General features: G+C 40.6%; 1 protein-coding gene across 2 annotated transcripts in view; it reads left to right on the top strand.

Annotated features, from left to right (window-relative positions):
* Window positions 1-219: 219 nt before the first annotated feature.
* Window positions 220-26,613, top strand: part of ccnd2a (cyclin D2, a) — a 123,938-nt gene continuing 97,544 nt past the window's right edge. The window contains exon 1 of one of the 2 annotated variants that reach the window (XM_053884807.1): window positions 220-376. The gene's annotated coding sequence lies outside the window, so the exon portion shown is untranslated. Of the gene's footprint in view, window positions 377-514; window positions 646-26,613 lie in introns of those variants that run through there. The other variant, XM_053884806.1, reaches the window with a different exon arrangement.

The raw sequence follows: 26,613 nt of genomic DNA, 5'->3' as shown, positions 1-26,613 counted from the left end.
TTGATTTTCAATATATTATACAATTACAGATAATACTAATGATACTATTATATACAAATAGTTTTGGAACATCATTTTTTTAAGCAGACCTTTGAGGTAAAAGGTGTCTATTTGCGTTGCAGTAGTTCTCGTCGACTTTCTCATTCATAGTCTTGAAGAGCAGCGAATGAGGAAGAGGCGCGAGAGTGTGTGTGTGAGAGGAGACGCGGCCCACTGACCAGAGTTTAGGGCGTCGACTAAGTTCGACACAGACCAATGGGAATCCACGATGAAACTTTGTAAACAACATTACACGTTGTTCTACTCCTCTCAGTTTCTCCGTCTACGACGTAAACTAAAGCGCGTGGCCGAAGGTAAAGCAAAATGCGTGATATAGGTGAGTTGTGTCTCATTTTCGTGGTGTGCAGTGTGTCCGCGCATTCGTGTGTGTTTGCTCGCTCTCATGACTCGTAGTAGTCGCGGTGCAAAACAGCTGTCAAGTAGCGTAGAAGAAGAACCGCTGCGCCATTGTTGTTTACAAACAGACGTAACATTACAACATCGACGTAAGCAAGATTGCAATACCAGCGTAGTCGTTTGTAGCCTGTCCAAATGTTGTGAAGTCCAAGACAATTTTCCGGACGAACTCATGACAGTTGCCCAGAAGTAAGTGGTGTTTTTGTTGAAACTGGTGTGCTTCTTGAGTTTCACTGTTCTGTTGATTGTCATTTTTCATTTCCAAGTGTATTTTCAACACTATTTCCGTGAGCAGAGACAGTTTATAGCAGCTCCTCTGCTCGTGTCATAACTGTGGCCATCCCTCGCACAGCTGAACTGTCAGACACTTTAATGAATCGTATTAGTTGTGCCTCTGTCTCACATAAACTTCTGAACTTTATTAAGAAAGCTCTGGGACTTCTTGGCAAGAAAATAACAACACATGATTTGAGCTACAAAGTGGCTCCAATCTCAATAACTGCAATATATATTTTATAATCCTGTTCTTGTATTTTAAATGTAAGACTGTCAAGAATATTTTGACCTCATCATGTAAGGTGCTCTAAAGATATTATGGCACGCCAGTATAGTTGCACAGTCATCAAATGAATACCCATTACTTCCAAATGTAGTCCAAACTTTGTTTTTGAAACTGTTTGGTAAGCATTCAATTTCCCTATTCTCAATATAGTATGTTTATTTACATTGATGGCGGTTATATAATGTTGATTTTAAGGCCAAAAATTAATGAAAATCTGAGGACCTTTCTCTGTGGATTAGTTCACTCTTCCTTTGCCCCCTCCTTTGTTTCCTTCTGGCATGGATGCCAGTCTACAGGAAGCAGGGAAAGGTTTGGCAATAAACTACTGTGCATCAGGCAATGTGTTCTGTATTCTATTATATTGACTTGTGCGTGCGTGTGTGTGTGTGTGTAGGGCTATATTGACGTCGGGATTACTGAGCTGTCGGCCAAATAGTGGGGCCATCAGATTTATTTGCCATAGTAATTGTATTAGAACAAGTGCTATACATGAGGGTGTGTATAGTTGATAGTATAGTTGTTTTTTATCAGACAAATTCTTATGGCAGGGGTCTCAAACTCAGTTGCTTGTCATTGTTCATTTTGCTCCACCTGACGTTATTTATTTGCATATAAAGAATCATTGTTCTCCACTTAATGCTAATGTGTGCCTCTTGAAGATCTATAAAAGTAATACCACAAATATCTGGTGTGGTCTTCTTTTTGAATGATCTTTTTTATCCTTGCATGGTTGCACTGTAATAAAGTTGCTTCCAGGATAAGTCCTAAATGTCGTCCATATCCAATCCACTTACTCATTTCTACACATCTCATGCAGACTAAAATCTGGCACCCAGTGGCAGGCCGCAAAACTGCATCCTGAGGGCCGTAAACAGCCTCCGTGCCATGAGTTTTAGACCTCTGAATTATAGCTTGTCGGTATTCATTCTCTGACAGGTGTATGCTTGATGTGTGCTTGAAAGTTGTGCAGCTCTGTGACATCACTGCACAAATCCTTGCTCCCATTTCTTGTCATTCGAGTTGGCTTTGTGTTGTAATAAAGCAGACATCAAGTCTGAAACTACTTAAATGGGAAGTATTGCTTGCAAATTGTTTTCCCTTTCTACTTTGTCAGGGCAAACCTGTTGCCAATAGTCACCTTGACCCGATTAGACTCACAATGCTGAGCATAAAACCTACTTTCAAACAAGTTTTTCAAAAGAGCTTATTGAAACAAAATTATATTAAATTGTTTTTCGTCCCAATTCATCAGTTTTGTTTTCATCATTTGATATCACGTGCGTGGTGGCTCATGCAGAACATTTCTGTCAAACTCATTCCTGAGCCTTTTTATTATTATTCTTCCTGTTGCCTTGAATTGTCTTCACTTAAGTTTGAACTAATGCTGGATAAATCATTAAGTAAATTACAAACAGTTTAGAACATCAGAGACAAGGGAACCGTTATTGAATGCCTTAGAGTGGTGGTAAAGAATGGCCCGTCCTGTGAGCCAAGAAAATGTGACAGTCCATCGACTCAACAGTTAGACCCTGGCAGCAGGGAGCGATCATGCAGAAGTGTTCAGTTGTACTTTAAGAGCTCATTATTGTGCAGAGGACCTTGAAAAAGAATGTTTGTGTCTGACATTTTTGGGAATCACTCTATGGTTGTGCCTGTCTACACCTTGTCATGAATTCAGGTACTGATGTTTTTTTTTTCCTGAAAGTTTAGTAAGTCATATTTGTCTTTTGTATCAGTTCCAGTAACCTGCTAAGGCTACAGGAGTCTTCACCTAAAACGGATGTGGGTGCAGACGTCAAACATCTGTGTACTCGCAGCACCCCCTCCTCAGAAGTAGGAGGGGTTGAGGAAAGGAGGGGGCGAGGAAAAGAGCTTCCTGTCGGTGGTTGAGAAACAGAATCTGCTCTTGTTGTTTTGGCAGAAATTGAACCCTGAGATCTCAAGTGCGTATGAAGCGTGCATCCAATTGCTCTTGCTACAAATGGTTGACATATGAGGTCACCCAATGTGGAGAGGCATGTTTTTACCTCGCTAGGCTGCGAGAAAGAGTAATGGCATTTGCTTTATACAAGCAACGCCTGCAAGTCTTTAGGTTGAGGATCTTGCTGCTTCATCATGCTTGACAGCAGGCCATGGAACTGATTTATTAAACTCACAAGCTGAGTTGGTTGTGGATTGTTTACTTTCACTTCCTTTTCCACTCAAACATGCTAACGTCATAAGACCCACTGGTAGTTCTGTTCAAATCAGTGGAGTGAAAAAAAAAAAATAGAACAAACCTGTTCAACGTTTATACTCTTGGAATCTCTGCTCAAGTGTATGCAGCCTGGACTCACACACGCAAACACATTTCTGCATACAAATTACATACTTAGTTCAATTATTCACCCTGAGTTCTGGTTGCACTATTTTCTTTCCTTAACATCTTCCTGTTTTGGTCTGTCGTATGTGTTCAGATTCATGAGTTGCTCTTTGTTATGTAAGGTGTTTTCAGTCTTTGAAACTGAACTCTTCATAAATAATAAATGCGTTAAGGATGAGCAGTTAAACTGGATTAATGTTGTGTGCTGTGGTTTGTTTGGTTGAGCTGACGCTGTTCTGAAGGCAGAGAGCAAAATAAAGCGCTCTTTGCTCCGTCTTTATGGAGGTATGTGGTTGCTTTATGACTTATGCAGTCATTGATGTGGGTCTATTATTCTAGAGTTTGAAGACGTTTTTTTTTCCATGTCAAACCAGTGATGGACAAATGCTGTTTCATGGAATGGTGCGTTAGTTTTAAGAGCTCCACTGACCTTGTTCTGAAAGTGTTCTCTATGTGCTTCTTCCACTGGAATAGTGTCTCTTAGCCAGGGATAACTAATGAGAAACAGATGCTTAAAACTCACCACTACTGTTGCTGCCCCCTAACTCATGTATGCAGATCTCTAGCTTGATGTCAAACCTGCTGATGTCGTCATTTCTTTCATATGAATGATTCAATCAACCCAGTGTGGATTTTGAGTCCATATGTCGACGCGCTGCGCAGTTAAAGGAACGTAGCTGTTAAATTGTTGTTGCTAAGTATCGAGATTTCCCTGGAATGTGATCAGGGTCGTGAGAGCAAAAGGCTTCTGTTGCCTAATTGTTTCAATTCTGTGCGTATGTACCATTACACCTTTCATTAAAAACCTAATGATGCGAAACTTATTTGGCCCCAGAGTAATTCCCACTGCAGCAGGAACTTTGTAAACTTTGTAAACAACCGGCAGTTAAAGGCACTGAGGAAAGAAGCAATAATGAAAACAACATTTCTCTCTATATAGAGAGAGAAGAAGAAACACAGCTTCACTCTCTGTTGCAGAAGAATGGCAAGATATATAGATATATATATATCTGAGCAAAGTAAAAAAAAAAAAAAAAAAAGCGTTTTTCTCTCTTTCTTTTGTAATCTTAAATCATGCAGTCAAACTGATTTATTGCTTTTTTTTGTATATATTTCTACCACTATTTGTTGGAATATATTCCTGGTCATAATTCCAACAACTTTATTGTACTTCCTGTGATAATTGCTACTGATTTTTTATTTCCTCACGTAGTGAAAACACCTCTGGGCACTTTGGTTGTGGATTATGACCATTGGGTTGTCATAATTCTGCGAACGACTTGCTATAAAACATTATCTTCTTTCAAAGTCAAACACTGACATCTATTGGCGACAGTCGTTATTGTCAAAATTTTGGAAATGAACCGCAGTTTTTTTATGATAAGTGACATTAGATATTGTGTGATATTGTGTTGTATTGTGTATCAAGTATTTACTTGGTAGCTTCTAAGTATGAATAGTTATTTAAGATGTAATTCAGTCTTGTATTAATTGAAGGTAAAATGTGCCACTCCAGTATAGTTTAATTTTTTTATTTAGTTGTATTGTCGGATTTTCTTTATTTATGTTATGTGAACAGAAGCATTTTAATCTCGTAAAATACTTTGATAACCGACCGTAAAACTCGTTTGTTTGTAGTTGTAGTTTGTTTGTAGTGTAGAAGTTGTTGTAAATATAATCTAGACTGTAAAATGTTTATCGTTATTTATTTTAACTGAATATTTAACTTTGGGTCTTGTAGTGAGCTGAGCATGTCACAACTTCTATGGCTCTTTAGTTTAAAAATAAAGGTCGACCGCAGGCAGACTGGATGTAAATTGTTGTAGTAGCAAATAAGTACCACTAGAGGTCAGAAGAGCCACGTAAATATAAGGTTATTTAGTAACACTATGCTTTTTGTTTTCTTATCAAATGTTAATAAGAAATGTTCTCAACTCAATTTTGTAATATGATATCGGGCCTCTGCGTCCCTGTCGCTTCCACAGCCCATATGTATTTATCTGGGGCCTGAGTTGGTCCTGACCCTTTGCCCTGTTGGATCCATAAACTATATGTGAAATCACGGGTGGGAGTAGATGGACCTCTGAGACGTTGTCAAATACACTTAAAGTCCATATGAACTCAAAGAGGCTGCCTACATTGCTCTGACATGAATTGCCTAGTTGACTGTCAGTATACTTTGCAGCCTTGGTTCAATCTTGTTCTTCACTCTATCAGGGTTGTGACTCGTAGAACCTTGTTCATGGAATGGATGAAGTTGTGCAGTGTGTCCAGATATCATCACTGCTTTCCCAGGCATGCACAATGTTGAAATCACAACATCATTTTGTAAGAGCAGAGATATATCAGGATGTAAAATGAGCTGGAAACAGAAAGTCGGTTAAAATGCAAAAAAAAAAATGACTCAAAAAGAAAAGAGTGAATGAGAGGAACACTTCTTAATGAGCATGTTTTTGATGTTACATGGTTGTCTGATGTGTGTGGGAAACCTTTAAACCCTTTTTACAGCAAGCGCAACATCTCAAAGGTCAAGAACATATGCATGTTTCCAATCTCCTTTTGAAATCACCACAGTAGTTTAGTAATGGATCTCATTGATAAGGAGGTGTTTACCTTTCTTTACACATTTCTGAGGTTCTTGTGCTTGCAAGACAAGCATCTTCAATGTTTGTCCATAGTTTGTCCATAGTTTTCAGAACCAAAGAAAAATTGAACACCTTCAGAAGACAGGAATTTGTGAGGTATACAATGCTCCCCACATCAGGCCTTTGTCCTCTTTTGAAGTCAAGCTAGGTGACCTCGTGCAGACCCTGGTGACCCCTGAAGTCCGAGCTTCGCTTGGAAGTTTATACTGGGAGGGAAAACAATCAGGAGCGTGTTAGGAGAGGATGGCTGTGGATTACGTGGGAATGTGGAGTAAAAGGCACAGAAAAGTGGAAACCAGCGCTGATAAGTAGACAAGTAGGCAAGTAACAGGGGCAATTACAGACAGAGAAGCCTATTCACTTACGTGAAGAAGGAAGTAGCATTTGGCAACTCAAAATATTTTTTAGATTGAAACCGCACTGTGAGTGGAACTGAGGTATATTGTCGCCCAATGTTATTGCTTCATTTTGTAGTCAAGAGTCTCTTTTTGTATGAGCTCAAGTAAAATGGAGCGGGTGCCAGTTTCTATGTGTGAAAGGTCTCTGCGCTGAAAATGTCAGGCTCCTTTATAATACAATTTAAAAAGTGAAATGTGTGCAATGTTCTAAAATGATTGCCGTTATGATCACTGGGTTCATATATTTCTATAGGGTCATAATACTTTAGTTTGTTTTTTTCATCTTGAAGAGGAAACCAACCAGCTTGGTTGCAATTATTTTCACCTTTCAAAATGTTCATATCTGTTCATGAGTAGGTACTCAGGTTTGGTTACTCGGGATGCCAGTGCCAAAGCCATGTGGCTTGGATCATCCAGGTTACACAGTATAGCCACATATTAATGTGGCTTTTCCTAACATCTTTGAATGTGTGCTATAGTGTGTTTAATGTGAGTTCATACTATCAAGAAGGGTGAGAACGTGTATATGTACATGGGGGATTTCAACCTCCCATCTGCAGTTACTTCAGTTCCCGATATCAAAAGAGCTGTTCTTCTTCCTGTGAGTAATTGGTCCTTCCTCTTCTGGCCTGTCACTTGGACAAATTACTCCATTTGTAAAGTCTTGTGGCCTAAACTTGCTTAATTAGAACAAATAAATCTGCCAGAGTGAGTAAAGGTCAACTAGGTCCGCTGCAACGTCTTTGCTCAAGTAAAATTCCTCATTAGCTTTTGACTTCATGCCCTCCAGTTTTGTGGTCTCTTCTCACTCATTGTCTATTTTCTTACAGATGATGAAAGTGTACTACATGCTGCAGTTGTAGATGTTCCACCTTGCGTCTGAAATTCTTTCGCAGTTGTAATATTTTTTAGAACACAGGCTGTTCTACTGAAATATACTGGATGAGGCAAGGGCTCATCACATCCGTCAGCAGCTCATATGCAAAGCTTTACACACTTCAACATGAAGAAATAAGAGCTGAATAAAGAATCCTTCCGTTATAAAACAAACTCATAAGATAAGGTACTTATCAATACCAGAATGACCAACACAGAGGTCGGTTGGAAGCTGTTTTGACAAACGTGCATGAACAGCACAACCACCTTTCGTGAGAACTCACAGAAGGTATTGCTGAGTAATACTGCCATCCACTGGTGAAATCGTTCCATTACAGAAGTGAGCTGCTGCGGAATGCAATGCAAATGCACTCAGTGGAAATTGAACTGTTGTAATGCATTATGGGATTTTTACAATGACGGACGTGACTTTTATATATATATATATATATATAGGAAATGTACAATACTGAAAAATATTATATATATATAATATATATTTTTAAATGTATGTATTTGTTTATTTATTTGTTTTGTGTGTGTGTGTCGTGACTCCCTGACATACTTTTGCTCAGCAGTCCTTCTTTGTACTACGGGAATAATTTAATGTAACGTGACATGTTCACGTAATTGAGCTGTCAACAGTAAATAAACTACAGGTCCAGTATTCACAATAATGACTGATCCACTTTCCTCACGGTCCTGCATAACTAAAGGTCAGACAGAGGATACGAATAAGGTGGGCACTTTAGAGACAAGGTTGGGGCGTATGGCCCGGCAGAGGGGTACCCCAATGCGCTCCAGAATTCCCCTAAGCAGCGCCCAGGGTGGAGGAACAACTATAGCCTTTGTTGGTCACCCTGTTGATCTCACACACAGTTAATATAGACTTTTCCCACTGACTCTGCCAAGAGTCTGAAGTCATTTAATGAAGTGGCGGCTGAGTTTAGAAGGAGCCAGTGTGCTTTTCACCGCTCGCACTGACAGAATGGAAAATGTCTGTGTTATACAGCGAGTGACAAGAGGAGCGCGTTCAGATACTCACCTCTGCTTGCACATCCACCCACATATGGCAAGGACACGCACACTCACCTTAACAGACACATCTAACAAAGCGCCTGGGATATGCAGCGTTGGGATGAACGTTCATCTCTGCATTCTTTTAATCCAGGTTAGGGGGAGTAGTTACATGGATAAATATCACTATGCGGACTTCTTGTGTCTGTGTCACTGGCCCCAATTTAAATTTACAGTCAACAATGTCGTGTTAGTGTTTTTTCTTGCTTTTTTCTGTGACTTTGTATGCAACAAGAACACTAAATTGTTCTACAAATTATTTTTGGTAGTCTTTGTCCGCTTCGTTAATCAGATCACATCTCACCTTTCAACTCTGATTTCACGGCTGTCTTTTTATCAAGCGCACCAGTGAATGGACAGTATAGCTGTATGTATTTGGTTGCACTCCTTTTCACGTCTGTGTCTTTTCATCTATCTCCGAGCAGATTGCAGTCTGTTTTGGTGTCCTATTGTGCAGCTGTCGGCTAATTTCAAAACACACTCCAATGTCATTTGCCGCATATTCTGGCCCTTTCAATTCCCGCCTTTTTCTGTGGCTCGTCCGCCGTACATCTCATTGAGCGAGCATCAGCGGGCAAATTCATTCTTCTTTTCTCTCTCTTCATAGCAGCCATAAGCCGTCTTTTTAAATCCAGGGACAATGTGTTTTTGTCCATCCTCCTTTCAGTGGCAAGTGCAGGGATTCTCTCCTTCTCCTACTTTCTCTCTCTCTCTCTCACTGGGGCATCTGGGGGACCTGAGAGCATGGTCCTTCTCTTGAGGCGTAATTGTCTGTTGGTAATGAACCATGATGAAAGATACAGAATGAAATGTAATAATTCATGCAGGCAGTAAAGAGCACGTGGCCCGCGCAGGACCTGGACTGCTTTGCCTCCAGATCGCCTCCCCAAACAATGGGCCGACCCTGCCAGAACCACTTGCTCCGCTCTGGTCCAGCAGGCTTGTTGTTCCGTCCTCTTGTGGCTATTCATAGACACTTAATGCTGGAAGGCTCTCTGTGATCACAGACATGCCAGAACATCTCTTTGGGAAACAGGGTAAACTGTCCCCCTGGTCCGTCTGTCTTCCCAGAATTCCTTCATTCACCCCCTATCACTTCCTGATTTATGTGTTTGGGTCATCTTGTTAGGCTTTTGACCTGCGGTTGCATTTCAGATGAAGCTGAGCAAGCATCACCTCCTTTCAACCTCACATGAAGGCATTGTTCCTCTGCTTTTGTGAATTGTGTTGCTTGGCTTAAAACTATACAATAGTTCGAAGAACACCAGGTTTAATCACATTATTCTGTCCACACAACAGCTTCCCATAAATGTTCTGTTCGGCATTGTGCCACCCATTTTGGAGTGGGACCTATTTTTCACCGAAAGGCATCTGCAGTCGTGGTTGACTGCTGAAGATTTCAGCAATAAAACTGAAGATAGCTTGATGAAAATAATGAACTTTGGGTCATTCTGTTTTATGACTGGTCTCCAGGTAGTGCAGTGAAAGGGTAAACAGACCCAGTGTGGTCACCAGTTAACATGGAAGAACATACCTTCGTTCCTATAAATATAGCTTGGAAAATATGGTCCAAGTGTCATCTCACAATTTTACCATCATAAAATCATAGTGATCATCTATGTATGTAGAAAAAATTTATTAAAAAAAGTCAAAAATGTTGTTTGTGTCTGATTTTAATTTAAATAGTTGCGATGACAGTATGGCTTGAAAATATCGAGGTTTGCGTACAGGTTCTAGCTTCGACCGCATCTTTTCATTTTAGTTTAGGAGAGTTTCTAGACAAATCTCTTAAATGGTAATAATGAGAGTGTTTTGATTTTGCCACGCATTCATTCAGTACTGCATCTAGTTTTAAGTCAACTATGTACTGTAAATATAGGTTTGAAATGAAATCTCATGGCAGCCTTTAGCTCTGCGACCTCAACAGCCTTTGGCGTCAGACATGGCACATACATGCTTTTGCCATGAAGTTGTGTGATCAAGTTAAAAGTTGTGCTTTTCCCCGACTTCTTTACTTTGTGATTCTGTGGGAGGACATTGGTGCGATTGTGAGTGGGCATTGTGTGTAAAGTTTCCATCTGCGAGTGACGGTCGGTGCATCAGAATAGAACTGCAATTGATGGAATGTGACCTTAAAGATCCATGCAATCTCCTTCCACTCGACACCTTTGAATCCTGCGGAGGAAAGCTCCTTCAAGCGCACAATCAGATATTTGGTGCTCCATAAATGAGAAAAAAAGAATTCCAATTTCAAATCTGATGAAAAGGACATTGAGAGAGCAAATCACACTGCATGATTACCAAGTAGAAAGAATTCTTGAGCACTTTTAAGTGATTCCAAATGCTCTGCCAATGAATAGGAACCCCCCCGACAAACTCCCTGATTGTAGTTGCAGGGACTTCAAGTGAAACAGATTTGAATTCTTACTCGTCCAAATGAATATTTAATAAGAACAACCAGTCTGGATCAAAAACTGGCTGACATCGCCGCTGACTTTTAACAAAATTATCGCAATTGTCATGCACATTTGACTCAATTTTCTAGGTGCACTTTTGTCAAATCGAGGTAACAGAAAGAACTAAGGGGGGAAGTGTATAAAGTGTGTGTTGCTGGTAACACATCCATCTTAGTTTCACACAATGAAGGCATCAGTCCTGCCTTGCTGCCGAGCTTTGCCCAAGGAAATGAATGTTTACTCTTTTTATTTGATGGTTCCTTTTTGTGCTGCTAAAGAATGAAGCTAGGCCGCCGAGTGATGAAAGAGCCTTAAATACCATTTTTGTTTCATGCGTGATCAGGTGTTGCACACATTTTCTGTAGACTGGGCGAATAGTATCTCGGCATCACATCGCGTTATATGTAGTATTAGGTGTATTTTTCTCTTTAGAAAGACTTTGTTTGGGCATGTCAAACTCAAAACCTGGTTCTGTGTCGTGGTACGGAAGACTCAAGTATCATCCCCAGACGCTAGACAGCATTTCCGTGTTCATATCTCGGTATTTATTTCCTTTTGAATCTTCCGTCAAGGATTTTTTTTTTATTCATGACCACAGCTGCCTCAATTTTTTCAATGTGTGATATTCTCTGTCTAAATTGCCATCTTGTTTTGAAAAAAACAAAAACAGCACCTGCATCCCAACTAAATGCAGTATACATAGTCTTATAATGAACTTTTTTTCTCATATTTAAACAGGGAAAAGGCACGCTCCATCAAGCTCGATCTAATTGCAACTTTAATGTAAGCAATAATTTCCTCATGGTAGCTAACCTCTTGGGAATCTTTTGGAAAAAAAAAAAAAAACAGAAAGACAGTCTTTCACTGGAGAGTTAACTTTCTCCTCACTAAGAAATACACGTGTTTTACAATTCTTAATTTGGGTTTAATAAATGAAAACTATCAATATGTCAGCTAGACCCTCTGTCTCTCTCCATCACTAAAGTGTCCCACAATGTAATGCTCCATTTGAAGTCTCTTTAAGGGAGTGAAGGTTTAAGTACTTAGGCATGTTATAGCATACATGTTTGTCTGTGGCACAGATTTTTTTTTCTTTTGGTATTTAGTGCTCAAAATTTGGTATTGGACTTTCATACACCCCACTGCACCCACAGTGGAACACCCTCCCAGCATCCTGTGTGTCACTTCAAACAGTCAGCTTGCAGTGGAAACCCCAGCATTGTGTCTTTTGTTATTGAATTTTCCCTGTCGTACTGATCCACCATGTACATTCAAATGACACACGCGTATCATTGTGCTCGCATTCTTGTACATACTGTGCAAACTTTTTTTGTTTTTTTTGTTTTTTTGTTTTGCAACCATTGGCTGAGGAAAGAGTGTGAAGGACAGTGCTGGGATGAAGAAATGTACAACTGAACTAACAAACAGCAGCAGAGAAACAGCTAAGAAACGCTGAAGCTTATCACTACAAAAGAGATCAAGATCAACCAGAATAACATGATAAAACTATTTTTGCAGCATATTCTGTTGTATTTGGTTGTTGTACAACAGTCATCATTCATAAGGAAATTGTTCATTGCTCTGGGATGGATTAATGACATTTTGATTCATTCCAATGAGGAAAATTGATTCAACATGAGTTACAAGCCGCAGCATTGCATGAGTGAAAGACATATGCTGATGCCCCACAGTATTTCCAATTAAAGCTGGTTGGCTTCATGAAAATTATATTAGAGTTATCCTGTCTTTTTCATAGCCCCCCTTGTGAGTCAGTTTGAGGCTTTTAATGTCTGGTATTTCTTAAGCAACTACCTAATCAAACATTTGTTTGCAATTGTTCATTCAATACCTGCATCTGTACCTACAGTATTTACCTGTCATACATCATTTTATGGGTATAGTGTTTTGACATCTGAAGTCGGACTACATTTATGTTAGTTAAGTTAATAATCTTTATCAAGTCACATTCACTGATAGATATGAATGAAATGTCTAACAAGACGTACATACTGAACATGACTAGTTGAAAAAACATATGAATGGTTTGACATATTATTTTTAATGGCTGCACTTCAAAGTAATCTAGACATCTAGCCTCAAACTCCTCATCTATATTCAGTCCCACTACATACTGTAACAGCATGTTGCACTCACACTGACTGGCCACACTGTGGTGCTTTGTGTGCAGCAGACAAATGACAAAAGCAACAGAAGCTCAATATAAAGCAGAATTGCCAAAAAATATATAATTTCCTCAACTAATTTAAGCACACTCCATTTTTTTTCCCTCTTTGCTTTAATGTTCACCCTGGCGTATAGTATCGAGCGTGACCAGCTATATAATTTCAGTTAAGTGAATTTATATATTTTTATATATATATTATATTTATATTCAATGATGACTGATTCGATAATAAACCTATATATATGCTCTGCCAAGAGGCTGAAGTTATGTCCATCATATCGTTTGTAAATTGGTGGATTGCTTAGTAGATAAAAAAAAAATGTTTGCCTCAATTTGGGATTCAGTTACCACACTGTACTTTCAATTGAAACTTTTTTTCAAATGTAAACATATCAATATGCAGCTCTCTCCTCCAACATCTGCTCCCGGCCAACCACCTGTCGCTTGTCAAACGCATTATTAATGTCCACAATGCAGTTGTTAATTATTTCTCCCCACTGAAGCCATGTCAAGTTAAATATGCATATCCGACCCGTTTCATCCGATGTGATCACTCTCTTTCTCCGCTCTCTCTGTGTCTATTGGAGCAAATGCCATTTCTCAGGTCTCTGTCTAATGAAGGAGCGTGAGGAGAGTGTTTTAGTTTGTGTGTGTGTGTGTGTGTGTGTTTGTGTGTGAGCCCAGCGTGCGCCTGTACCCTTCTACAGATTGTTTCCCAGGAGACACACAACTGCGTGTGCTGGGAGGGTGGCAGAGGGACGGTCACGGGGGTGGATGGCGATGATGGGGTGATGGAGGTGTGGCATGTGGAAGCGACAAACTTTAAGGTTGAAGTGCTAAGAGCAGAGGAAGGGGTGCCATGGAGGGGGGTGGCAACAAGGCCAGGCCAGGCGGGTGGCATGGCAGTGGGGCCTCCTTGTGTCCTCGTCCCTCTTGTCCCTCCTGGTCCCTTTAGCGGACAGCATCTGCAGCCTGCTTTACATGCAAAACACACCCTGCAGAGAGGGCGTCTACACATGGGGATAAGGAGGCCAGAAGAAAAGCATTCCTGAGGCAGCGCTGGGAGAAGAGGGAGGTGGATCTCTTCAACAGACTTTCTCGAGCAGTGTCTCTCCTCGATGAAGCCACAGGGGGATGCAGTAATGAGGGATCAGAGGATAAATTCACCATGCTTGGGATCTGGCCCCAACAAATTTCTGTACGCATTCAGGGGAAAATGAGAACTTTTCTTTCCGAGCTGACGCTACTGTCTTTACTAAGAGAAACTAATTACAGTCATGGGTGACGATTGTCAGCTGGCTTAGTTTTGAATTGTCAAGAACTGAACAAACTTAGGTCAGGATTTTCCAGTTTCACTTTCGCTGCTTGTGAACTGTGGTACGTGATATTGTGTGTGAAAAGTTCCAAAGAAGGTTGTTGTGCTCTGTACAGTATGGTCTGCATGGTCTCATTTTCTGTAGTTTTGGTCCTTCCGGTGCTCCAACAATTTTAAATATCAAAGTTTACGAGGTGCCATTTGTGCCCCATTATTGACCAAATTGACTCGAATGAACCTGGGTTGCTTGGCCATGTGACTGTGGATGAATTATTGTCCAAAGCTGCTTTGTTGTCTATCTCACTATCTATCTCTTTAAAGCATTTCTGATGTGCTAAAGGGGCTTACAACTTCACTGCAATGTGCTCTTTTAGTGACAACACGTGGACGTGACGTGTATGTTTGGCAGCATAGATTTTGGTAGCGACTGGGAAGGTCCCTCACTGACTCATTCTGGGGGAGCAGGATGGCTCCTGGCTTACTGTATATTTCCCTTTCAAACAGAAACATTTGAATGAATTCCAGCGTGGTCTTCAATGTTTTAAAATTCTATTTCTTTGATTAGCTAGATGTTTACACCCGTTACTCTCCATTAATTGTCTTCAATCATGTTAACGTTCCTCACACTCCGCTGAGCTTTGAAGCGGCCGTTTGCTAGTTTGTCACTGTGATTGCGAGTACATTTCAGCTGTCAAACAAATGTGTTATATAGATCTGAGCTATTTGCACATTTGTCTTGCTTTGACACTCCAGTCTCCTTTTCTATTCCCACCGAATGCTGCTTCCTCTTTCTTTTTAAATCCTGCTGCAGAAGTGAATTGTGTAAGATTGCTGTCTTTGTGTAAGCCCTGCGTGCAATAATAAACTAAGGAAATGAACACTATTGCCTCAATTAATGTGAACATAATACATATCAGGAAGTACAATACAGCTTGCTCAGGACTCTTGAGTTTGTAAATAGGAGAACTGGAAGAAGGAGGTTGTGGACACTACCATAACATAATATAACAATATAGGAGGTTATATTGTGTTCCATTCAGACATATCCAAGCTCAAGTTTGGATTATAATATGGATGTTACTGGATGACGTGCCTTGTTTTATATGGAGGGAGCTGCCTGTTCACCAATAGCAAGCATTGCATGACTAGCTACTATACCTTACTTCCATTTATCTGCTCTCTTGAGCCCCATCCATCTTGAACCCCTCTTTGAAGCTCTACTGTCACTTCAAACTGCCCTCATTTATCTCCTATGATGCCTGTAAGCAACTGTAAGCATCTGCATTCAGCATCCTCATCTTGCTTTCCATCAACGTGTTGGCAGTGCCACAGATGTGGAGGGCTTTCTCTCTTCTTCCAAGGACCAGTGAACGTACAGTTGCCTGTCATTTAGGGAAATTTCATCTTCCACTACATTTTAAGTCAGCCTCCATCCTCACTACATTTTGAGGTTTGATATTAAGGGCAAATTCAAGCAGAAGTATTGTTGTCCTTAGACTTGTTTTGCTCCTAATACAGACTGTTTTTTATTTTATATAATTTCCCTGAAACTATTCTCATACATCTCCTCTATTTAAATTGTTGTGTTGTGTATTTCGTATATCATATATAGTATACATCACTATCGGAACCACATTCATGCCTCAAGCCACACTAAAAAGGTTGTGGGAATTGAAAAAGAATTGATTATGTTCCTGATCACTACAGTCATCCATTCATTGTATCAGAGGCCTCTTTGCTGATGCTAGTGCCTCACCAAAAACATAACAAATCTTGCGTCAAGAAAGGCTGTACAAAGTTAACACTTTTAGCTGAGTTGTTTTGAAACAGGAACTCCTGTAAAATAGTCCTGTCTTGGCTTTAAAAGGACATGTTCTACTCTGCTGTTTGACAATCTATGGACTCTTTACTAGACACACTTTCCAAAGGAATGTTCCGTGTACCGGTCTGATGTATGTTGAAGGGTTGAAGTGTTGAACATATTCCCAGAGGTGTGCGCCAAGTACATACACGGGTATTGTTCGAGACATTTAGATTCCTGGCAAGTTTTCTGAAATCATAATCACATGACAGTCCTACCATTAGTAATTATTTAGCAAAAAATGTGCACATGTTAGCACTGGTTGACAGAAGATAACTGAATTATTTGCATGCGCCGATTAAGTGGTTTTTCATGTATATTTGGAACTGACTTTTCTGTTGCATTCTTTTTTTATAAAATTTTTCTCCCCTGATCTGAAGAGAGGACGAGTTGACTGCAGGCATCTTTGTAGGATTTTTTTTTTATCCATTATTGTTTAATCACTATTTTAGTACCATTTTTCACCAAAACATATTTTTTTTATTTTTTCTACAAGTACTTGTGATATGTTTTACCTGTATTGTTAGCCATTTTGTTACATCATTTCAGCCATTGTCAGCTTTGGTCAAACGGACCAGACTCAAAACCCTGATGTCATCCCTGACAAGAGCATTCCACAGCCCTCATCCAGCTATACATTCTCGCCAGACATCACTGTCTTGTCCCAGCTAGCTAGCGTCTGCAGAGCGAGGGAACAGGAGGCCCCACCATTGGGCCAGCTGTTCCAGACTCTCTTGCTGCCCTGGGCCCCACATTCCCTCATTCAAGGGGGCTTTGTAGTTCTGACATCTTGGAACAGTTGAGCAGCTCAGTTTCTAATGCTTCTGTAATGGTAAGAGAGAGGGAAACGCGAACAGAGAGAGGGAAGGAGGGGGGAATGTGAGGGAGACGGGCTTTATGTGTGCTTCTTGTTATGCTCAATCAGTCCACTCCTCCTTCCTTCTACCCCAAAATGTAAATATCTTTTACTGTACCATAACACATAGGTGGGTGCTCCGATCACCTGACCGACACGAGGATGCCACATACGAGCTTATCTTAAATTGTCTTTGTTTAATGTTCAAAATATGTGTCAAGTGCAAGTAAAAATATCCATGCTTGTTTACAAATGGCTGGCTTTTAATGCAAAAGGAGAATTGGTTGTGGTAGAAGTTTATATTCAACTCTATAACTCAAGACCGTGGGAATCAGACCTGCTATGATGTTGTAAGTAGTTTGGTTGGCTTGAAGTTCCTCAAAATGAAAGGGTGTTTTGAAAACATGTTGATTTTTTTTTTATCTCAAATTGTTGAAAAATGACTCATAAAATGCCCAAGAACAAAATTTGGTAATATTCAGTTAGCCACCGCTTAGACCTGTTCAGGGTAGTAGGGAGTGCGGTCATTGAGCAAGATGCCGGAATACACCCTGGACGACCTTTGCAAACTCCACCCAGAAAGGCCCAGAGCTGAACCTTCTTGCTGAGAGGCAGCAGTGCTAACCATTGATCCACTGTGCTGCCGCGTCTCTGGTATATATTTCAGCTAAAAGGATATCTAACTACTTTCTTGACTCAAAGCACAGAGCAAGAATGCTAATGATGAAGTTCCCTTCTGCTCTGCTGTGTGGCTCTCTCATACTCACTAAACATGTGAGTTGCTGTCCTTGTGGGCTTGCATGTCCTCACATGACACGTTCCTTAGAAAAGGTCAATTCATTCTCAGCAATTCAGAAGGTTATGGAAGTGTTCATATTTACACTCAGCAGTGCAGCAAGTGCAGAAAGTTACGGTGGTTTGTATAATTCAAAAGTCACTCCATGCACTGGTCGCATTCTTGAACAGACACTCTGGTCAATGACATGCAGACCTTCTAAATTCCTCAGCTCAACTTCCTCAATAGTTTGACTGATAGAAGTTTCCTACGCACTTCATTTACGCAAATTTTTCTCTCATGCCAATGGCCTGTTGCTGGATGAGCTCTCGCACAATGACGATATTCTTGTGTGGAAAAAGTAAAACGGACAGATAAAAGAGCCATCAGTGACAGATGTTGTGCTTCTTTGTTGTAGTACCTGAATGCAACCTTAAGATGGAACTGCTGCCTTCATTTTAGGACTTCCTCTTGTTAGATTTCCCATCTAATGTCGATCAAGTCTTATAATGCATCTGTGATGGTGAGGTTTATTGAATTATAGTGGTATGTCAGTAGCAATACAGAGACCACTGTTTCATATTTGATTGGTGTCAAACATGTCTGTTTTAGAGACCATACCAGTGATGAAATCTAGAAGAACCATTGGTGTAACGCCCATAAATAAAGGGACACTTTAAGAAATGTGAAATGTATCTGTTATGAGTATTATTGTTATCTGTACACAGAACTGTAATTGTTATATGAACTTAAGTGAAGCATTTTAGCTGATGAATCATTTTTTTCACTAAGGTCCACTTTATGTTATGAGAATTTAAGGTCATGATTGCGAAAAATAATCATGGAAAAGTTGGTGTATACTTCTATCAGAAGTGACCAAGGTGTTTTTGGTTGGTGTGGATTTTACTAGCTAGTTGTGAGAGGGACTCCTGTGAAGTGCCTGTCACTCTAGACATCCAGTTAAATAACATGAGGTTTGCACTATATTTTTATGCTTCATTTTTATATTTGCATAATTGCAGTATTTGTTTTCTTCGAGGCCGACAGGTGTGCCGCCATCTGGGTCAAACCGTTGAACCAGTCTCTCGAGAACTTTGCCTGATCTCTTGCTTTCCTCCTGCCAGTGAATTTACCAGGCTTGCACTTTGTCCACAGTTGTATCTCGACAAGCCCGCTTTTCCTTGTTTTCAAGCCTTAAATAGTTTTCTGTTCGATTCACCTCAATGACTGCCCCAACTTGATGAGTAGAGATGACTCATGTGTCTCAGGGTGTGTTTGTTTTGGAGACCGCAATACATGCCTTCTTTAACTGTTAAATGTTAAGCTGTTCCCAGGAAGATGCAGAGATGTGTGCCACTATTTGTTTTTAATCCCCCATTTTTGCTCATGCATGTGTGGCTTAAGTACATTTTTTTAATTGATGCTTTTGTAGACTTACAGTGTGACGTTTTGTCTGTCGCATTAAAGGAATTGATTTTAGCAGGGTTTGTATTGCACAATGAAAAGTGATGGGAACTTTGTGGGTATTCTTGGTATTGGCGTTTGAGCAAATGTGGCTTCTTGCATCATGTTGTAGACGTATCATCTGCAAACCCGTTGAGGTTACACGTGTTAATCACTTCAAGTTCAGTTCGAACTGCTTTTGTTTGACACAAAAAAAATCAACTTGTGTGTCTTATGCTAAATGCTATCTTTAATAGCTCAAATCTCGCAGTTCATGTGGTTTAAGTGGTTATCTCGGCAAATGTTGGCGCTCGTTGGCTGAATTGTTAAGGGCAGTTATATAGAGTATTAGACGTCACAGTACCCAACCCTAAATCATAAATAGTGATCATGCAGTGGATGCAATGCAAAGCCAGCAGACAAAGTAAAGTTTTCATTCATCCATCCATGAAATTTTGCCTTTACAGCACCCAACTTGAGAGAGAAATAGATACAGGTTGCTGAATGCAATGGTTCATTGATATAAAGGCTGAGGAACTTGGAGAAATGCCTAATTTAGTGATTTTTTTTTTTCAATTCCTTGTCATTTGTGTTTCTGTGGTGATTGAAGTAGTGACGCAACAATGTCACCCACTTTGACTTGTGCCGCTTGTGTCTTATTACACGACAGTCTTTGCATGTGCATGTTTGCAGCTCACAGGTGACAGTAGGCCTGTTTTTGTCTATTCTTTTGTTATTCTTTTGTTTGTGAAAGTGCTGGCGCTGTGTATCTCATGCCTAGTGATGAAGATTTTTTTTGAAGTAAATGGGGGGGAAATGAGTCTGAAGTGGTGTGTGGTCACTCTGTGGCAGGTGCTCGATTCATTCTGTGCAGAGACAGAGCACTGGTCTTCAGAGAGTTTCACAATCCACGACTCACATTTTTTAGGCCATCTGCCACGCTGAAGTCTGCGCTGTTCAGCTTACCTTGTGGCTCTGTGTGTGATTTGACCAGCGACGCTTGACTTGTGCTTGCGAGGTCTTGACCCTCAAGTCATTTTCCTTCCAGTTGGTCATTCTGACAGCAGGGTGAAGTTTATTTGATACCCACTCATAAGTGCTACTTGAAAGTGCCAAGTTTCTAGAATCATCTCTCTCAGCTTTGATACTCCAGTTTCTGTTGTGACCCCACTCAGTCCACATTGGCCTTTGGTCCATCTGGACAGCACCCCAGCACACACACACACACACACACTCACCAGCTATCCAAATAGGAAGTTTCTTGCCCTCATTGCCACATTATCCAAAGTGATCATTTTACACACCATTGTAAATGGACTGGTGTCAAGATTATTTTATCCCATTTTATCCCCTTTCTCGGATCGAATCCCAGACTATGAAGTGTCAAGACTAGGAAAAGGCCAATATTAAGAGGAACTTTTAAGGTGGTGGATACCAAGAAATAGCACTTATGCTGAAGGTGAAACTATGATAATATCATGATACAGATATGCAATTGGTGTTTTATTATCTCTACCTCCCCTTTCTTGTGCTTGAACAGCATGTTGAGTTGCACCCTCTAGTATGAGAAGTGCTTGTGAATAATGTTTCTTCATCAAACCTCCAAATAAATCCTTCAGGTTAGATCGCAGGTGAGTTTGGTAAGTCTATTATTACCGTTCTCAGATATGTGTTTGGTTTGTTTCTGTTCGATGTGGCCACTCACAAAGTCGCTCTCCCTCGAGAGCTGCCCTGGAATTTGTTGAATCTTTGAACCTTGTGCACAGCCGGCTGGTTTCACAGGCCTGAGGAATCTTTCAGTGGCCTCTGGTGCCAGGAGGAGGGCATCAGGTGTCCACCCTGAGCTGCAGAGCTCCGTGTCTCAGCCAACACTGGGGTTAAAGTAAATTAAATTTGCAAAAGAAAAAAAGCCAGAGCATGTGAGTAAAGTTTGGAGTGGAACTTCTGACATTCATCAACTGCTCCCCTCGAGTGAGAGGAGTACAGTGTCAACCTTGCAGGTGTCTTTTGTCTGTGTGAAGGTTGACAGGAAAAGCAGTTCCAACATCTAGGAGGTGCAGTTTCTTGCTGATGCTTGCAGGAACCACCCCGCAGTTGGTTTATCCTCAAACTGTTAAGACAGGTAGCCTTGTACAGTCATCACGTCGGGCTTAAAGAATTCTGTGTGATTCGTATTAAGAGGATCAGGTATTGTTAAAGTGATTGTGGTGGCCCTAACAGAGACTTTTCGATTTGGAATTCAGATGAATCATTTCAGCCATAATGCAATCAACCCTTGCTGTACCTAGAAAATAGTACTAAAATTTCATAATTATTGTATGTACAGACTTAGGTTCCACAAGCAGTGGGCGTGTTCCTGCCATTTAGGCATTAGACTGGTTCTTTCAGGATTATTCAGTTGAAGCCAGGCTGAAAACAGCCATAATGATGTCCACTTCCATGATGCCTTATGTGTTTTCCGCATGTTTCGATGTTTCCACTTTGTTTTAGTGAGTTTGCTCACATGACATTTGACCTTTAAAGAAGAGATCATTATTGTGAAGGCATGGAGGCTCTCATTTAAGGCATGGCGCAGCGCCACAATCATTTCCATGTAGCGGAAACTTTGAATCGAGATTATTCTGTAAGACCACTCACCAGTTCCTGGAACATAATAAGAGAATCTATCCATTCTGGATCTGGTGCACCGTAGGAATCACCCGAACTGATGAGAAGAAGCGAATAATAATCAATAGTCAAGTGGACTGAGAGATTAAAAATGAGATTTTGCATTAATGGTACTATGCCGGGTGTTTGGCCAGCAATGGAGTTAAGTCATTGACCATTTCATAATCACTTTTCATGTTTTCCAGATATCTGTGGGATTCATTTTTGTGTGTTTTCTACATAAGCAAACAGCAGATTAGAGGAATCACCCCAGCCAGACTGTAGCCTTTGAATGTCAGGCCTGTCTGATTTGGTCAGAAGTTCAGCCATTACGCATTCTTGACTAAAGCGTAAAGCAGACCTAATCCCCTTTACCAGGTAGCTGGAGTTGGCAGTGGAGCCAGGAATTCCTGCGGCATACCATTTTTTGGAAGTTGCTATGGTTAGGATGGATAATTTGAACAACAATGGAGTATTCTCTCTGAAAAAAAATAGGCTTTAAGTTCTGTGAGAAAGTCATGCCACCGTAGAGATGTGCCATCGCTAGTTTGGTTCACAGACATCCGCTACTCAGGTGATAGTGCGTGAGATGATTTCAGGTCGCAAGGAGAGCAGAGACTTAAAATGAGAAGTTGGGAACAGCTTTGTGGCGTCTTATTAGCAGACCATATTGCGTGCACTCCGCCGGAGCAGACTCTGGTAACAGCAGGCTTTACACCAGCTTACCTGGCCATCAAGCTGAGCCTGCGACCTGCCAGGCTTGCTTCTATTTGACCAATGTCAGGGATCAGGATCAGACCTACAGGAGTGACTTTAGAGACACAGAAGGCACCGTCAAGCTCTTTTATCCTGCTTCATAATGCTGCCAAAGGCTCAGGCCTTCACAGAAATGGAGCGGCATTACTGACCTGTCCTGCTGCTACTCTCAGGCCTGGTGGATTAGCTATGAAAAGGCCCCCAGAGAAAATGCTGAGGGTGAAATACACTGGTCCGTCTTTGTCTTGCCTGTCTGCTGATTTGCAGAGAACTGACTTTAGCCCTCAGTCAACGAGGGCTGGTGAACCCCTCAACAAAAGCCATTCATCTGTTGTACTGTACATGCCAAATAGCCGGCATCGCTATCCGCACGTTGTTTTGTAGGCCACATCTGTCTTTGAAATTGTAAGTCTGTCAGGAGAAGAATAGTTTTGGTCCAGCAGGTTGTTACTGTTGCTCATGAGTGACCATTGCCCAGACTAAGATGCAGGGCCATGTAGCTGGCAACGTATATTGGCCCCTTGAACAGTAAATAGCTTGGTATATTCCCTGTATTGCCAGGCAGTATCCAAATCAAATGGGAAGACAACCTCACTGAGATTTTATTCAATGACATTTTGTTATTTGGATGCTATGTTCATAGGTTGGCACGTGGTGGCACTCTCTAAACCTGGCATGTCAAAAGAGAAGAAGTCTTTGATTCTGTTGTGTCAGCATCCACAAAACAACGAGGTTCTTGGATGTCACAAAATGGAGAATTTTGGTTTCACTGTGCTACACTGGTCAATGCTACATTCCATACAATCGGGACATCTGTTTGATTTCCTAATTTGATAGCAAGCTAGTCCATAAATGTACAAGTGAGAAAGTGTGTCTTGTCCTTCCAAATCGAATGAATAACATATGAATCTTTGTCTCTTGAGTGAGACGGACAGGTGAAGCTATCAGATCTTCAGTTAGGTCAGTTGGCATCTCACAATTACCTTGTTTCATTCACACACCCTCACAGCCCTCTGTCACTGCGTCTCTGTCCTCCTTCGAAAAAGGTAAATATGCGTTTGTCAAGTTGTCATCCTGTTATGCATGGAGCGCTGCTTTCCCACACGGTTAACGAAACGGTGCCCAGAGGTCGGTTGTCCATTCCCAAACAGCTCACAGTATCAGCGGCTGGAAATCCCCCAGCGCACAAAGAGGCCAGATATGATACCACACCACTGCAGGCAAGGGAGGGAGCCCAGGACCGTATTGATACGGAAGGCACTTTTGTCTGGGAAAATCCTTAAGGGAACGCTTGCAATTGTTGTTAATTGTATGGGTCCGCATTCTAGCCAAAGTGCTCCCGGTATGTGTTACTTATTTGGAAATGGAGAGACAAGTGATTGCCGTTTATGTTTTGTTTTGTGGCTCATTCTGATGTTTGAAGATTCTGATCCGGATTTCCACTTCCATCCATCTCTCCATCCTGTGGTTGTAATGACATACCTCGCAGCTCACTGAGAAACCGCTTTGTTCCCATTGATGAACAGCTAAATATTTCCTTACCTGGAGGCTCCTAAGTGTAGTATTGATATGTATTGGTAGCATTTTTTTTTCATTGTGACGTCCTTCTCTTGTCAGATCATGAACCTTTTCATCACTCCAGTTTTGATGTAACAGAAGTATAACAGTTTGAATGAAAGGGTATTTAAAGGTCACAAAGGTGTATTCCTACTTAAAGACTTCGGACAATATTAGATCAAAACACATTGGTATCCAATTTTTAGGGGCCCTATTATGGTTTTTCATATTTAAAAAGTAATCTGCAGTGTTAACAAGATGAAACGTCACCCAACACGTTCTAAAGTGTGTAAGAAATGAGTAGCGAGTAACTGATGTCACAAAAGCTCCTTCATATAACCTGCAAATGCGTAGGTTTCCTGATGAACAGCCATGTCGTCAGTTGTTTACACACCAAACTACTTAAACGTTGAAATGCATGTACTCACGTCTTAAGCAGATGTCTGACAGAAGTCTGTCTTGATTGTTGTGATGTGTCTATGCTGCTTTTAACATTTGTAACTGGTGATGCAACGGATCGCCAGTGATCCGTACGGACTGCTCACCATGGCTCGGTATACACACGATCGGCGGATAAGTTGATGAAAAAAAGTTGTGGAAATACGTAGACCACAATAACACAGTAACTATTTGAAGCACTGTACTGCAGTGAAGCTCATGAACATGTTAAAAGAATGTGTCATGCCTTATTTTGCATTTTAAGTTGTTTACACGTCATTTAAACTGGCTTTATTTATAGGGCAAAAGTATTGGATATTTTTCTTGGCGAACTGAAAAATTATATCCATACCGTGCAACTCCCCTAGAATTAGGGGTGTAAGAAAATATAGATATGCTCAAATATATAAATATTGTATTGATATTTTTGTTTAAATATTGCAATACTTGATTGTTTGATGTTGTGTTGATATCAGTCAGCTACATCAATATTTGATACATAGATACTTGGATTTGCTGCATTTGTGACGGGTGTTACTTATAATATTTTTCTTTCTGAACACTGGTGTTATGTCATTGTTTAGCGATGAATTCCTTTGTTGGAGTGCAGACTTCATAAGCATAATGTACAGCATTTCCCCCCTTACAATGATGGCTCTTACTACAATATATTGCTGAACTTACAGTATTGCAGTATATCAGAATGTTTTGGATCGCCACTTGGTACATATTGTATCGCAATGTACCTGGCAATACCATGCACTACCTTTAATCCTCCAAAGGTACATGGTTACAGATGGTATTGTGGAGCACCACCCAGATATTATAACCTCTTCCTCGGTTTGTTTTAAACATGTCTTTGTTTTAAACATTCCAATGCTATTGGAATCCATTGATCTGTTTTAGTTTTCATACGCAAGAACTCCACTGATCACGTATGCTTGCATGGCAGAAGGAAAAATAAAATTTGCGTTTCCCAATTTAAATGCTTCATTTCATTTATATATGCCATACATTAAATTAAAGATTTTATTCGTAGCTGTGCCCCAGTCATTGAATTGAATGCAGCTGATTTACGTTAACAACACAGACAGGAAGCCTGTCTAAACCAAGGTGCAATTTTAGTTGAACAGTCTTATTGTCCAGTGACTGTGGACGTCTGAGTGCCCAAGGGCAGTGGTGACAGAAAGAGGCGGAATGATGAACTAGCTAACTACCATTCACACCCACTCTTCCTCCACCCTCCTCCAGCCCTGATCATTCAGAAGGTCTTCTGTGCCCCTTTGCAGTTAACTCATAGCGGTCACACTCATACACATGTGCAAGCGAAGAGTGGGGGTGTCTGTTACGTAACAGCGCCTTTACGAAGAGGAGCGCCACACTTTTAAAGATGTAGTGTCGAAAAGGAAAAAGTGAAGTTACCTTGTATATAGGGGGCAGAGATGATGCCAGCCGTTTCAGCCAAACCGTTCCTTTTGGGATTTTGGCATTGATGAATCCACATGATAACAATAGCTGCTTTGAGGAAAGGGTGGGATGACACAATGAAAGAGAATGGCCTTGGACTTTTTATAACTTTTGAAAATAATGTGGAAAGATAAATGTGGAAAGTAGGGAGGCCTTTTGCATGGAAGGATGTCTTTTCATATATTTAGTGGACTGGAGCAATAAAGAAAGAATTCTGCTCTTTGATATGAGATGAGCAGACTGCACCAGTTTGTGTTTTTCTAGGTGTTATTAAAAACAAAGACCTTCAGTAAGTGTATAATACCGTAAATAAATGGTTATTAATGATTTTTTAAATAGTTAAATAGTTTATTGTTGATCTTAAGTTCTAGACAATTAATATTTTTGATGTTTAAATTAGATTAGATTAGATTAGATATTAGTCCCACAGTGGGGAAATTCAACATCATAGTAGCCAGTAAGAGCAAAGACACAGACACATA

Source organism: Synchiropus splendidus, chromosome 14 (genome assembly GCF_027744825.2).
Source record: "Synchiropus splendidus isolate RoL2022-P1 chromosome 14, RoL_Sspl_1.0, whole genome shotgun sequence".
NCBI lineage: Eukaryota > Metazoa > Chordata > Actinopteri > Syngnathiformes > Callionymidae > Synchiropus > Synchiropus splendidus.
Note: the sequence above shows the minus strand (reverse complement) of the source record. Positions and strands in the feature narration are given on the sequence as shown.